We start from the raw sequence: 10,516 nt of genomic DNA on the forward strand, positions 1-10,516 counted from the left end.
AATTTCGTATATAATTCGAATTGGGTATCATCTTCTTTAAGTCGAGGCAGGTTGTTTTGTCTTGTTTTGGGCTTTTTGGAGCTATATGCCAGAGCATTGTTTTTATGCAGAAGCTATCATAATTTAGATTTTTAAGCCCTTTGGGTATGCATACTTAAAAATAGCTTACATTGGATGTTCAGAAAGTTAGTCGAATGAATGAAATGAGTTCTACTCAAGGGGCCTTCTTGTATCAGTATAAATATTTGTTAACTAATCAACTGGTTTGGATTGGTTTTTAAATACTTGTAGTGTATGAAAAAGTTCGAAAGCTATTTATATTTGTCAAGAGTAGTTCTCCCATTTACAGTTCACCATCGCCGTATCACATTACAAATGGATCGACAAGACGTTTCAATTCCTCATAACTACGGTCTCCTAAAATTTACATAACTCTCTCGTTTGGTCGTTCGGTCCTGAAGCCTGCCACCATCCATGAAATATCATTCCACGGAGTTATTTCAGTGTTCTGCTGAACGGGCCGGGTAACCGCATTTCTCATTTGGTGTTGCTGTTGCTGTTGGTGCTGGTGCTGGATGGGGTTTTTCAGTTTTTCAGTTTTCTCTTGTGAACACCCTTTCGGACCATCATCGACTTTAACTTGCACTCGATGTCTCACCTTTCGAATGATTTATTAAAGTGTCATTAGTGCACGAATGTTGGAAAAATGAAACGAAACCGAACCGAACCGACCCGACTATTGAGTAGCTGCCAGAGTGGCGGTCTGGAATCTGGGGGACTGGACTGGAGTGTGGTAATGAAGTTACCAAAGTCCCCATCCCATATCCATACCAATACCCATACCCATGCCCATTCTCATCCCCAACGACTGGGCCTCATCATCGATCGTGTAATGGCTGCGTTAAGTAGTTGATGTCTGAGGTGGTTGCCTCTCGTAAATTTAAATGAAGCGAGCATCCATCTCAAACGCAACTCAGACTCCGATTTCAGTCCGATCTCAATCACACTCTCTAGCCCATTACCGTTAGCCATGATGTGCAGATGCCATGATCTCTTGCCTTTGACCCATAGACGAGACGAGCTCTGACAGCTCCGTTGATTTATTCACACCCATAAACCCGGCTACATTTTCGAATCGAATCGAGTCGAGTTGAGGCGAGAAAATTAAGTTGTTGTCGGCAGAGTGTTGCCCCCATCTGATAAGCTCGATAAAGGCGACTATAAACCTTGTATACGACTGCGCCGCACTTGACCCAGCAGATCAGTTGCCAGCGGTTTGTCAGCTGCTTGTATCAGTTGCAATCATCTTCAGTAGTAAATGTATCTTCAAACATTTGGAGCTGACATTGTTAGGCATCTCACAAGAATGTTTGTTTATTGGAATGATGCAGTCTAAAAATATTTCGTAAGGTTTCTGCCAAGATTTCTCTTCAAAAGGGAAATGCATCCCTTTATAAAACATTTTATAAAATCAAAAATCTTGTATGGCCTTCATTTCGAAAAAAGCTAATCTCTTTAGCTTAACCTCCTTGTTACTGGAAAATAAAAAAATCTATTTAATTAATTTAGTTTCTTGTCTATTTTAGGATATATCATATATTACTCTATAGAAAGGGCACAATTTCAAGTATTTAATATTTAGAAAATGTACAAAATAAATTAACATTTTTTAATTTGATCTACTAATTCAGCCAAAGCCTCTTTTGGCAAAGCCACCCTTGACCAAGACCCACGTATTTGGGCGACTTCCGATTTTGGATCAATGGATCGATGGATCGATGGCTGGAACACCTGCGCATGTCACGTAGCCCTCCTGCTCTTGGCCAACTTGCACGGCTACCTTAAAGCAGCCAGCAACAACAAATGATAACCGTTCACGCCGCATAAATTGACGATTGAACCGGAGAGTTGACTTCGAGCTCGCAGCTCGCGAGCGTCCCAATCAAATATTCAAATTGGGATACGCTTATTTTTCGATATTTTTTTTTTTTTTTGGTGGGGCTTCGGCGTTCATAACTTCATCTTTAAAATGAATCGATGAAATATGTACCAAAGCGAAGCGAAGCGAGGCGAACGGCAAGCGGCAAACGACGACAGTTAGTGACTGTCCCGGCTCATATATTTGCTGGCCAACTTGTTACTGTCAAAATAGCCGGGGAGTGAGTTGGGCCAAGAAGCGGATCGCTATGAGGGCCGCCTAATACCCCATAAATAAATGCCTGCCAGGGGAGTCGCCGCTCAACGAAATTGTAGCGCACAAAAACAAATGCCCCCCGAGTCCATGGCCGATCGCTCATGCCCACTAAAACATCCAAAAAATCTGACCACGGGGTGCTCTACGTTAGGGGAAACCCATTGTCACCCAGTGGCTCAGATCGGATCGTATCGGATTGGATCGGAACGGAACAGATCGTATTGGGGGAATGCTGGAGCAGAAGTGCCATCGTGATAACTTCATAACTTAGCGCATTTGAATAACTTGGTATGCGCATTTCAATATTGTTTTGTCGCAATGGAAATGGAAGTGGAATGGGTCGGTCGGAAAATATTGACAGCGACAAATGTTAATGGATGGATATGCATTTGAAATTTGATTCATCTGATTAAATTGGGAGTTTTCAAAGAGGTTCTCTGGCAGTAAATACACGTAAGACTTGAAGGATAATTCTGGCTTTTAGTCTTTGAAAAGAAGTTAGCTGGACTGGACTTTTGTTGCCCAGCACGATGCTTTTATTTTACAAATTTATTTTATTAGTTTTTTTGAACTTTAGTTTAAATAAAGCGACCACAACAAATGTGTCAACATTAATTACAAGCAACCGCTAACAATAAAGTTCATAATTGCCGAGCGAAAACCAAAAAAAAAACACATACAATAAAAGTAATATTACTTCATAATAGTGATTTCAGCTAAAACAAAAAATGGTAACGGTTCGCGAACCTTACATTAGTAAACATAAATCATCGAAATATGTGAATAAATTTCTGAAATTGGAAAATTAATAATTTACGCCTTAGAATGAGTCACAATTAACGAACGAATTGCTAGCGATAAATGGGAAATAAAAAACACGAACAACAATACAAATTTTGTACACAACAACTTTTTGCAAACACACACAAAACATGTTTGACAAATTAGCGACATTAACTAAAAATTAAAAAGCTTTCAGCATTCAAGAAAGTATTTAGCAGGGGCTTAAATAAATATATTATTAGTTGTAGAACCGTTTTAAATTGCCTCGAGTCTCATTTTTCTTTGTCTCTAGGCCTTTGGCTTATCCGCGGAGCTAATCTTTTCAATTTATCAAAATCAATCACCATTGACTTACTGACTAGTAGCGCTTTATATCTAGGCGAACAGTTAGTTATTAGCGAGTGACGTCTAAATATACAGATTCATTTGAATAAATATATTATTTTTTTGCACGAAACCCGATATATTTATCTTTGAGTTTTTGAATGCTCATTATTTGGTTAGTTGAATTGGTGGTTTGTTGAACTGGCGCTGTATATGAAAGTTCTGCTACAGTTGTATCGTTCTCTCGCCAGCGTATTCATTAAATGTTAATTTCTACATTTACGTTTAATTATATAGTATGCTGGGGTAGCGCCTGCTCGGGCCTCAGAGCCAAAAGTCATAGCCAAGTCGGCAAAGACGGGGCCGCCATTAACGCAAATGACTCTGCAAAATGGCGGCCATATTAGGCAAGAAGCCCAGGCCGAAACCCAAGAGCCAGTACCAGTACCAGTAACACTACCTTTGCCGCAACGTCCACCAGCCAGCAGTAGGTTGGTCTAACCCAACCAGAAAATGCGGACCCAGTCTGGTTTGACAAGCGCACGTTGATTGGGGCAGCGAGATTGGCAAACGGCAACAACTGTTGCCACGTTACCACGATGATGGTGATGATGATGATGATTGTGGCGATGATTAAGGCGACTTTGATGATGGGAGGGAGTGCGCAGTTGCCGCAGTTGCCGCCGCTGACAGTGATGACTGTCAAGAGCAATTAAAGTCAAACTCAAGTCCGGGCAACTTAGATTTTTCGCCGCCGCAAACGCAGCTGCGCATGGTCAGTGGACCATCCATCCATCTATCCATCCATCGGACTAGCCCCGGACGTGAGCTGTCGTCCAGCCGAATGCAACCGCAGTACACTCAGAAAAATCACAAATTTCGTTTTTATTTCAGAGCTTAGAGCAACACCTAGAGATTTCTACTTGACCTCTTGGTATTTCAAGCTGTCTAAAATGTGAGAATAACAGATTGCAGAATAAAAAGTTTGAGAAGAAAATGTTGTTTTCCAAACTAATAATATTTTTTTCACTTTGAAGATATACCATACATATTATTATAAGATATAGATTTGTATCTATTTAGAGACCGTTTTTAATTCCAAGTGCAATTCCAACGGCAGCCGCGGATCCAAAATTACAATTAACAAAGGTAGCAGCAACATCAACAGCTACAGCAGCCTAAACTTTAATTTCTTGAGTTTTTCCACTTGAAAAACTATGTAATTTAGCACTTGAACAAGAAGCAGACGATGTGTTAAAAAGGAGGGCGGCAGCGAAGGTGGAAAAAATTTAAGAAATAAAAAAAGGTAACTGGAGAAGTGCGTCATTGTCGTCATTATGATGCTCGTCATGATCATGATTATCGTCGTCGGCGTGGACAACTCAATCAGCGTATAAATTTCTGCGTCTGCATTTTGTGTGTGACATGAAGTGTGCCCAATAATGAGCAATTAACGCCTTACAGCCCACTTTTTTCATCATCCCCACCTCGTCATCCACCTCGGCATCAGCATCATCATCAGCTGGCGGTACTGGTTGGCGGTACTGGTACTCCATGGCTTTTTGATTGCCAAACGGTAGTTTTTTCCTCTCACACTTCAAATGCTCCATAGCATGCATAGCCATACCATAGCCATCCAAATGAATTGATGTGTGATGTGGAATATCTAGCTCCATCTCGTTTTCACTGCGGTGGAGAGGGATGGGGATGGGAGTGGGGAAGGGGGCTCTCCAACGCCCAGTTGATGGAGGCGCGGCGGGTAGAAAGCAATTTTGTAGCGCCTTTTATCTGGCACCGCCAAGTCTTCAACACCTCTCGAGTGCGCCGCAAAGGAAGCGCGAGGGGGGAAAAACAACAACGAGTCAAAATGAGAGAAAAAAAAAACCAAAAACCAGCTGTAATAAGAAGTTGGTTAAAAACAGTAATAATAATAAAGAAAATCACCAAATCATCATCAACATCATCATCAGCATCGGCATCCACGATCGCCGGCATCAAACGATGAATCGATTTACACATCGTTGTCGGAGTCTTGGAATGCCTGCATCAGCCATCAAGTAAATAAAACGATCAGGGAGTGCGAGGGCGGCTTTAAAAGTTGAGATCCTGAACAATTTATAAACTAAGAAATTTATAAACTTTTAAATAAACTATCTAAGTGAATGCCTGTTTTTATTGAATGCTCTTCTAACTTAGGATTACCTATTCCATACCCACCTATAGGCGAGAAAACAAGTTTGTTGCCTAAGTTATTCGTTTTTAGGCTGTGGATAACTACTTTCCGACACTCGAGTTGCTGTGGGAGGAGGCTGAGGCAGCTGAGATGGCGTAAACCAGGTGAGATGTAATTAATGCGCAACAACTTCATCTTTATGAGCTGTTAATTAAAGGCGTCCGTTGGCCACTGCGAACACAACCTAAGCCGCTTAGAGCGAACAAGCCAGCGTGACTATTATTTCGGCGAATAAAAAGTGCTGGCAATTGGAAACTTCGCAGAATTTGTCATTATTCGCTAAATACAGCTCAGTGCGAAGTGGAATGGAAGGAGTACGGGGAAAGTGAGTCAAAGTCACTGCTGTTCTGGGCTCGATCTCTAATTGGCCGCCGATATTTCTATTTTTCGAGAGCCACTTCTGGGCTTTGGCCATCGCACATTTACTATTGTTGGCGGAGGCCACCGGGCCACCGGCTTAGCAACGCTCTAGTGACACAGATATTAGCGTGATTGGCACGAAATTCATTTTGGACTATGACCGATTCGAGAAACCGCACGACCCATTGCAAAAGTCTGGCCTGAAGTGAAACTATGTGGCATCTGTCTTGGCCCAGAAAAACCACAGTGCCAAGTACCCAGTGGCACTGGCTGCACGTAATTGCAACTAAATCTAGGCACTTAAATCACATTTCCAGTCAGCAGCAGCCGGTGTCGATCCTCAGATCCTTTTCAGCCAACAAGTGCTGCCACACAGCTGCCGGTATTGCCAACCGCAAATTATGAGCAAATGAATTGGCGAGCAAAAAACCTTAAATGCCAAGAGCTGCTGGAAAAAAAGGGTTTTGCGGCTGGACCTCTATAATTTACCCTATGCACCCTAAACCGCAACAGATTGCAAATTGCGGGCTAAAGTCGGCTCAAGACCTAGGATCACTCACTCAATATGCCGTGTGCGTGGGCGGCGAAAGTTAAACACTACAAAAGATACTAAATCATTAGTAATGGTTTTCCTAACTTTAAAGAGGAATTTATTTAAATCTATTTATATTCTTATTTGATATTCCTGGACATATTAAACCATTCAACCCTTTTTGTTCACTGCCCTTTCGACATCGTACAAATAATTCCATGTCTTTCAAGTACTGATAAACTTTTATTGCCTCTCCGCAACCATATATTAAATATTCACAGTTCCACAGTTCAGTCCTAATGAAGTGACAACAACCATAACTAAGTGGGCGTTGAGGATTTTTATTTGATTTTATTGTTTCTGGCGAACGTGCCAAAAGCTAACAGTTAATCTGGGGCCACAGTTTCCTCCCCTCGAAGGCACGGGTATGGCAAATTAAATCAAATGAAAAGTCAAACCCATAAACACATGCTACGCGGCAGCGAAGCACCCACATTTAGCCTGCTCTCCGATTTCCACCCTCTTGGAAAACAGTTGCCAGTTGCGAGGGTTGCCAGGCCAAACCCACCCATCATCGAATGGGCCAGAAACAATTGCGATACATTTTGGCTAAATTTATGCACCCCTTTGCACCTTACACTTGTCATTTTTTACGGCCCATCGATGCGGTGCGAGGGGTGCCGCCAAGTGGTAAAAAACGGGGCTGAGCTCACTGCGGCAATTTGAGCGGATCAGGCCGACTGCTGATACTCCCAGGCTAATGCCACTAAATGACCTCAAAGCCGCTCATCGATATATCACTTTACTTAGTGTCGGATTCAATTTGGCGGGATTTACTTATTTCGAACAGTTGTGGGCGGATTCGAACGGATTTCGAACGGCGATTTGTGCCGACAGAGTAACGATCTTAACTTCTGCTTAAAAAATATAATATATTTCATACTGCCCAACTGAATCTTCTGACTGGCTAACAATTACTTTCATTAAAACAGCATCAGATGAGCTCGGAAAAATAAAAAAATTGCCCCAACGAGAAACCAACAAAATGAGTGAGACATTTATATTAATGTCCAAATTACAAAGCCAGCAAGAAATGCGGTACATTTTTCCAAATACCAAGTGTAACAAACCCGAAACTCGAAATTTTCCTTCTTTTTTTTTTTTTGGTCGGGTCGTTGTGGGCGCAAAATGCAAAGGGACAGAAAATACTGATAAATGAGCAGGGTAAATGTGAAAATAATGACTCCAGCCCCGAGTCCACCTATATAGCAATGATTTTGGCTGAAGCAGAGATATATAGTTCTGCCACGCCGCCAATCTGATTGATGAACGGACATTAGGGCATTAGTTGGTAGTAGTGGGTATGTAGGTAGTTACCTGAAGGGGTCCGAAAGTGTTAAAAAATGGTTAGTGATGATGCGCTCTAATTGCATGCATCGATGCAATCACCCAAAGTGTTCCATCTCGGGCCTCGCAATTAAATGGAGTCTTCGTGTTTGAGTTACCCAGCATCCATAGCTCAGGTTCCCGTAGATGAGTGCTGGAGATAGCTCCACATAGACGTCGAAGTGTCTGACTTCGATGGAGAACCCATATCTCAGACAGATTCCAGATTCCACATCCCAGATCGGGATCTCTCACATTTGTGCGCCGCTAATTTCGGATTTTATTAAACGGTCATCGCGGCGCATATAAAAATCGGTATTCCTACTCATCTCTTCTCACCCATACCATTTTTGAATATCATCGTAAATAATTAAACATACCGGGCACGTCGTTATGGGTCTGCGCCATAGGAGAAAAAATAACTCACATAAATATGTGAAGTACTCATATTTAATTTCAATTTCATGTCACAGACTTCTGGCCGTTCCTCTCCAGATGCTGCAGATAATTATTATGCCGACTGCATTAGAGTTCTGCGCTGAAACTCTGCGCTCCATTCCAACGACCACTGCCAATTGCAATTAAGTCAAGTGACGAGCGAAATGCGAAATCCGAAATCCGGCTAGAAATCAAACATCCTTCACGGTTTTCAGGCCACAGCACAGCATTAGGATTTGGTGGACTCAAGGAACTAGTTTTTGCTCAACTATTTCATTATGGTTTTCCTTCATTTACTTTTGCCAATAAAAAAGTATTATTTCGTTGATTAATAACGAAACATTTTAAAGTACCTCCTTGCCTCTTCCACAAGCAGCAAATTAACTTAATTTTATTCAATTTGCGCTGTGCTCGGCGCAACAAGTCTCTTAGCGGAAAGGAAAAGTCTTCAAATTAAGTGGATGCACTGGGAAATGTGCAACAAAGTCGGGGAAAACACAGTTCTGCCATCTGGGTTCTGGGTTCTGTGTGGAAATCGAGGCAGGGCAGTGGGCTAAAAGGCAGTTCAAAAGCTGGCGGGAAAACAAAATTGACAACGCGCCGCAAAATTCAATTACTTATTCATGTATGCAGAAGAAGGAAGCGCCAAATACGCAGCCAGCACAACAACAGTGCCACCAACAACCACAAGTGGAGCCGCGCCCCCTGACCCAGCCCACGCCCACCACCCACAGCCCACCCATTTCCCCACAAAAACGCCCCTTCTCGTTCTGACTGGGCGGACCTGGAAGTCGAACAGTGGAATTAACTGTTGTACTAAGAAATATACCATTCATTTCAGAAATAAACATTCGCTAAATAAATAATTGTTTAACGAAATAACATTGAAGATAGTAACTGTTGTATTATGAAACACAGTATTCATTTCAGAATTAAACTGAACCTAAAGTCGTTGCATTAGTTTAATAATCAATTTATAATGAAATAACATTGGAAATAGTACCATATTACCATATGATATACTGTATTCCCTATATGACAGTATTCTCTATAAATATTCTGTGTATATTGTCTGCTATTCGTGACATTGTATTGGGCTGCAAAGAATGTATCTTTTGCTTGTCCAACTGTAGTGAACTTCCATCAAATATATTACTGCATCCTCTAGTATAATTTTCCCAACTTTAACCTGTAAATTGAATACACATTTAGGTGCTTGCCACTGTGCAGAGCATTTTCGGTCGGAAAACTCCCCCTGGAACGCCCTTTCTTGGCACCAGACAGCATTTGATTGTTTGCCGGAGGTCTGAGTATGTGCCTTGCAGGTCTTGTGGGCATGGGTGCTGCTGCTGTCAGTTATGCAAAATAGCTGACATGCCAAGGAAGCAGGGTCGCTCGACTCCTTCGCCCCAAGTCCCAAACCAGCGAGCTTATCTCGGCTGGCTTATTGATAAAGGCGGCGGAAGGGCTTAGACAGTCCAAAAGGCGGCCGACGGAAGAAGGTGGCCGCAACAAAAGTATGCCGGGGAAAAACGAAAGTCTTCTGGTTTCTTTGGATACTCGACATTTCTATTAGAAATGCCGCCGATGGGGAACCCAAATAGATATGGATCCGATCGGAGCAGGAGAAGGAGAAGGAGTTTTGCGCGTGTTTATGTATCAATCAGAGGAGCGGATCCATTGGCATGATGCGGCACAAACCGAAGTAGCTGGAAATGGATCTGGGATCTTGGATCTGTGGAGATGGAGTTGGAGCTGGAGCTGGAGCTGGAGTTAGAGATGGAGATGCACTGACTCAGCTGCGAGTTCTCTGCGATCATGAGAAAGACGAGATTAGCGCAACGAATTATGAAATTGAAATTACTCTAAAAAGTGTTTGGCGATCGAATGCGATACGAGTTCGAATCCGAAGACCAAGACTCAGCACATTTCCGCAATACAACTGAGTCATCGTGGATCAAATGCGCTGTGCCGACGCCAGATATTTGTGTTTACATGTATATACACCTATATCGTGGGGGCCCATCCTCTCGAGATGCGCTAATCTCGTAGGGAGAGGAGTCCCCCGCCATCTTGGCCAATCCAATCCAAACGTATCCAATCCAATCCAATCCCATCCACTTCGATCTAATTAATCAACATTCAGCGGGCAGAGAGTGTCAAATAGTTCGGGGGTCGCCTTTTGTAATTGCTACCATTTGAAATGGAAATCGATGTCGATGTGGAATATCGCGAGTGCCTCGCCCAGTCGACTGTCGACTGTCTA

This window comes from Drosophila teissieri, chromosome 2L (genome assembly GCF_016746235.2).
Source record: "Drosophila teissieri strain GT53w chromosome 2L, Prin_Dtei_1.1, whole genome shotgun sequence".
NCBI lineage: Eukaryota > Metazoa > Arthropoda > Insecta > Diptera > Drosophilidae > Drosophila > Drosophila teissieri.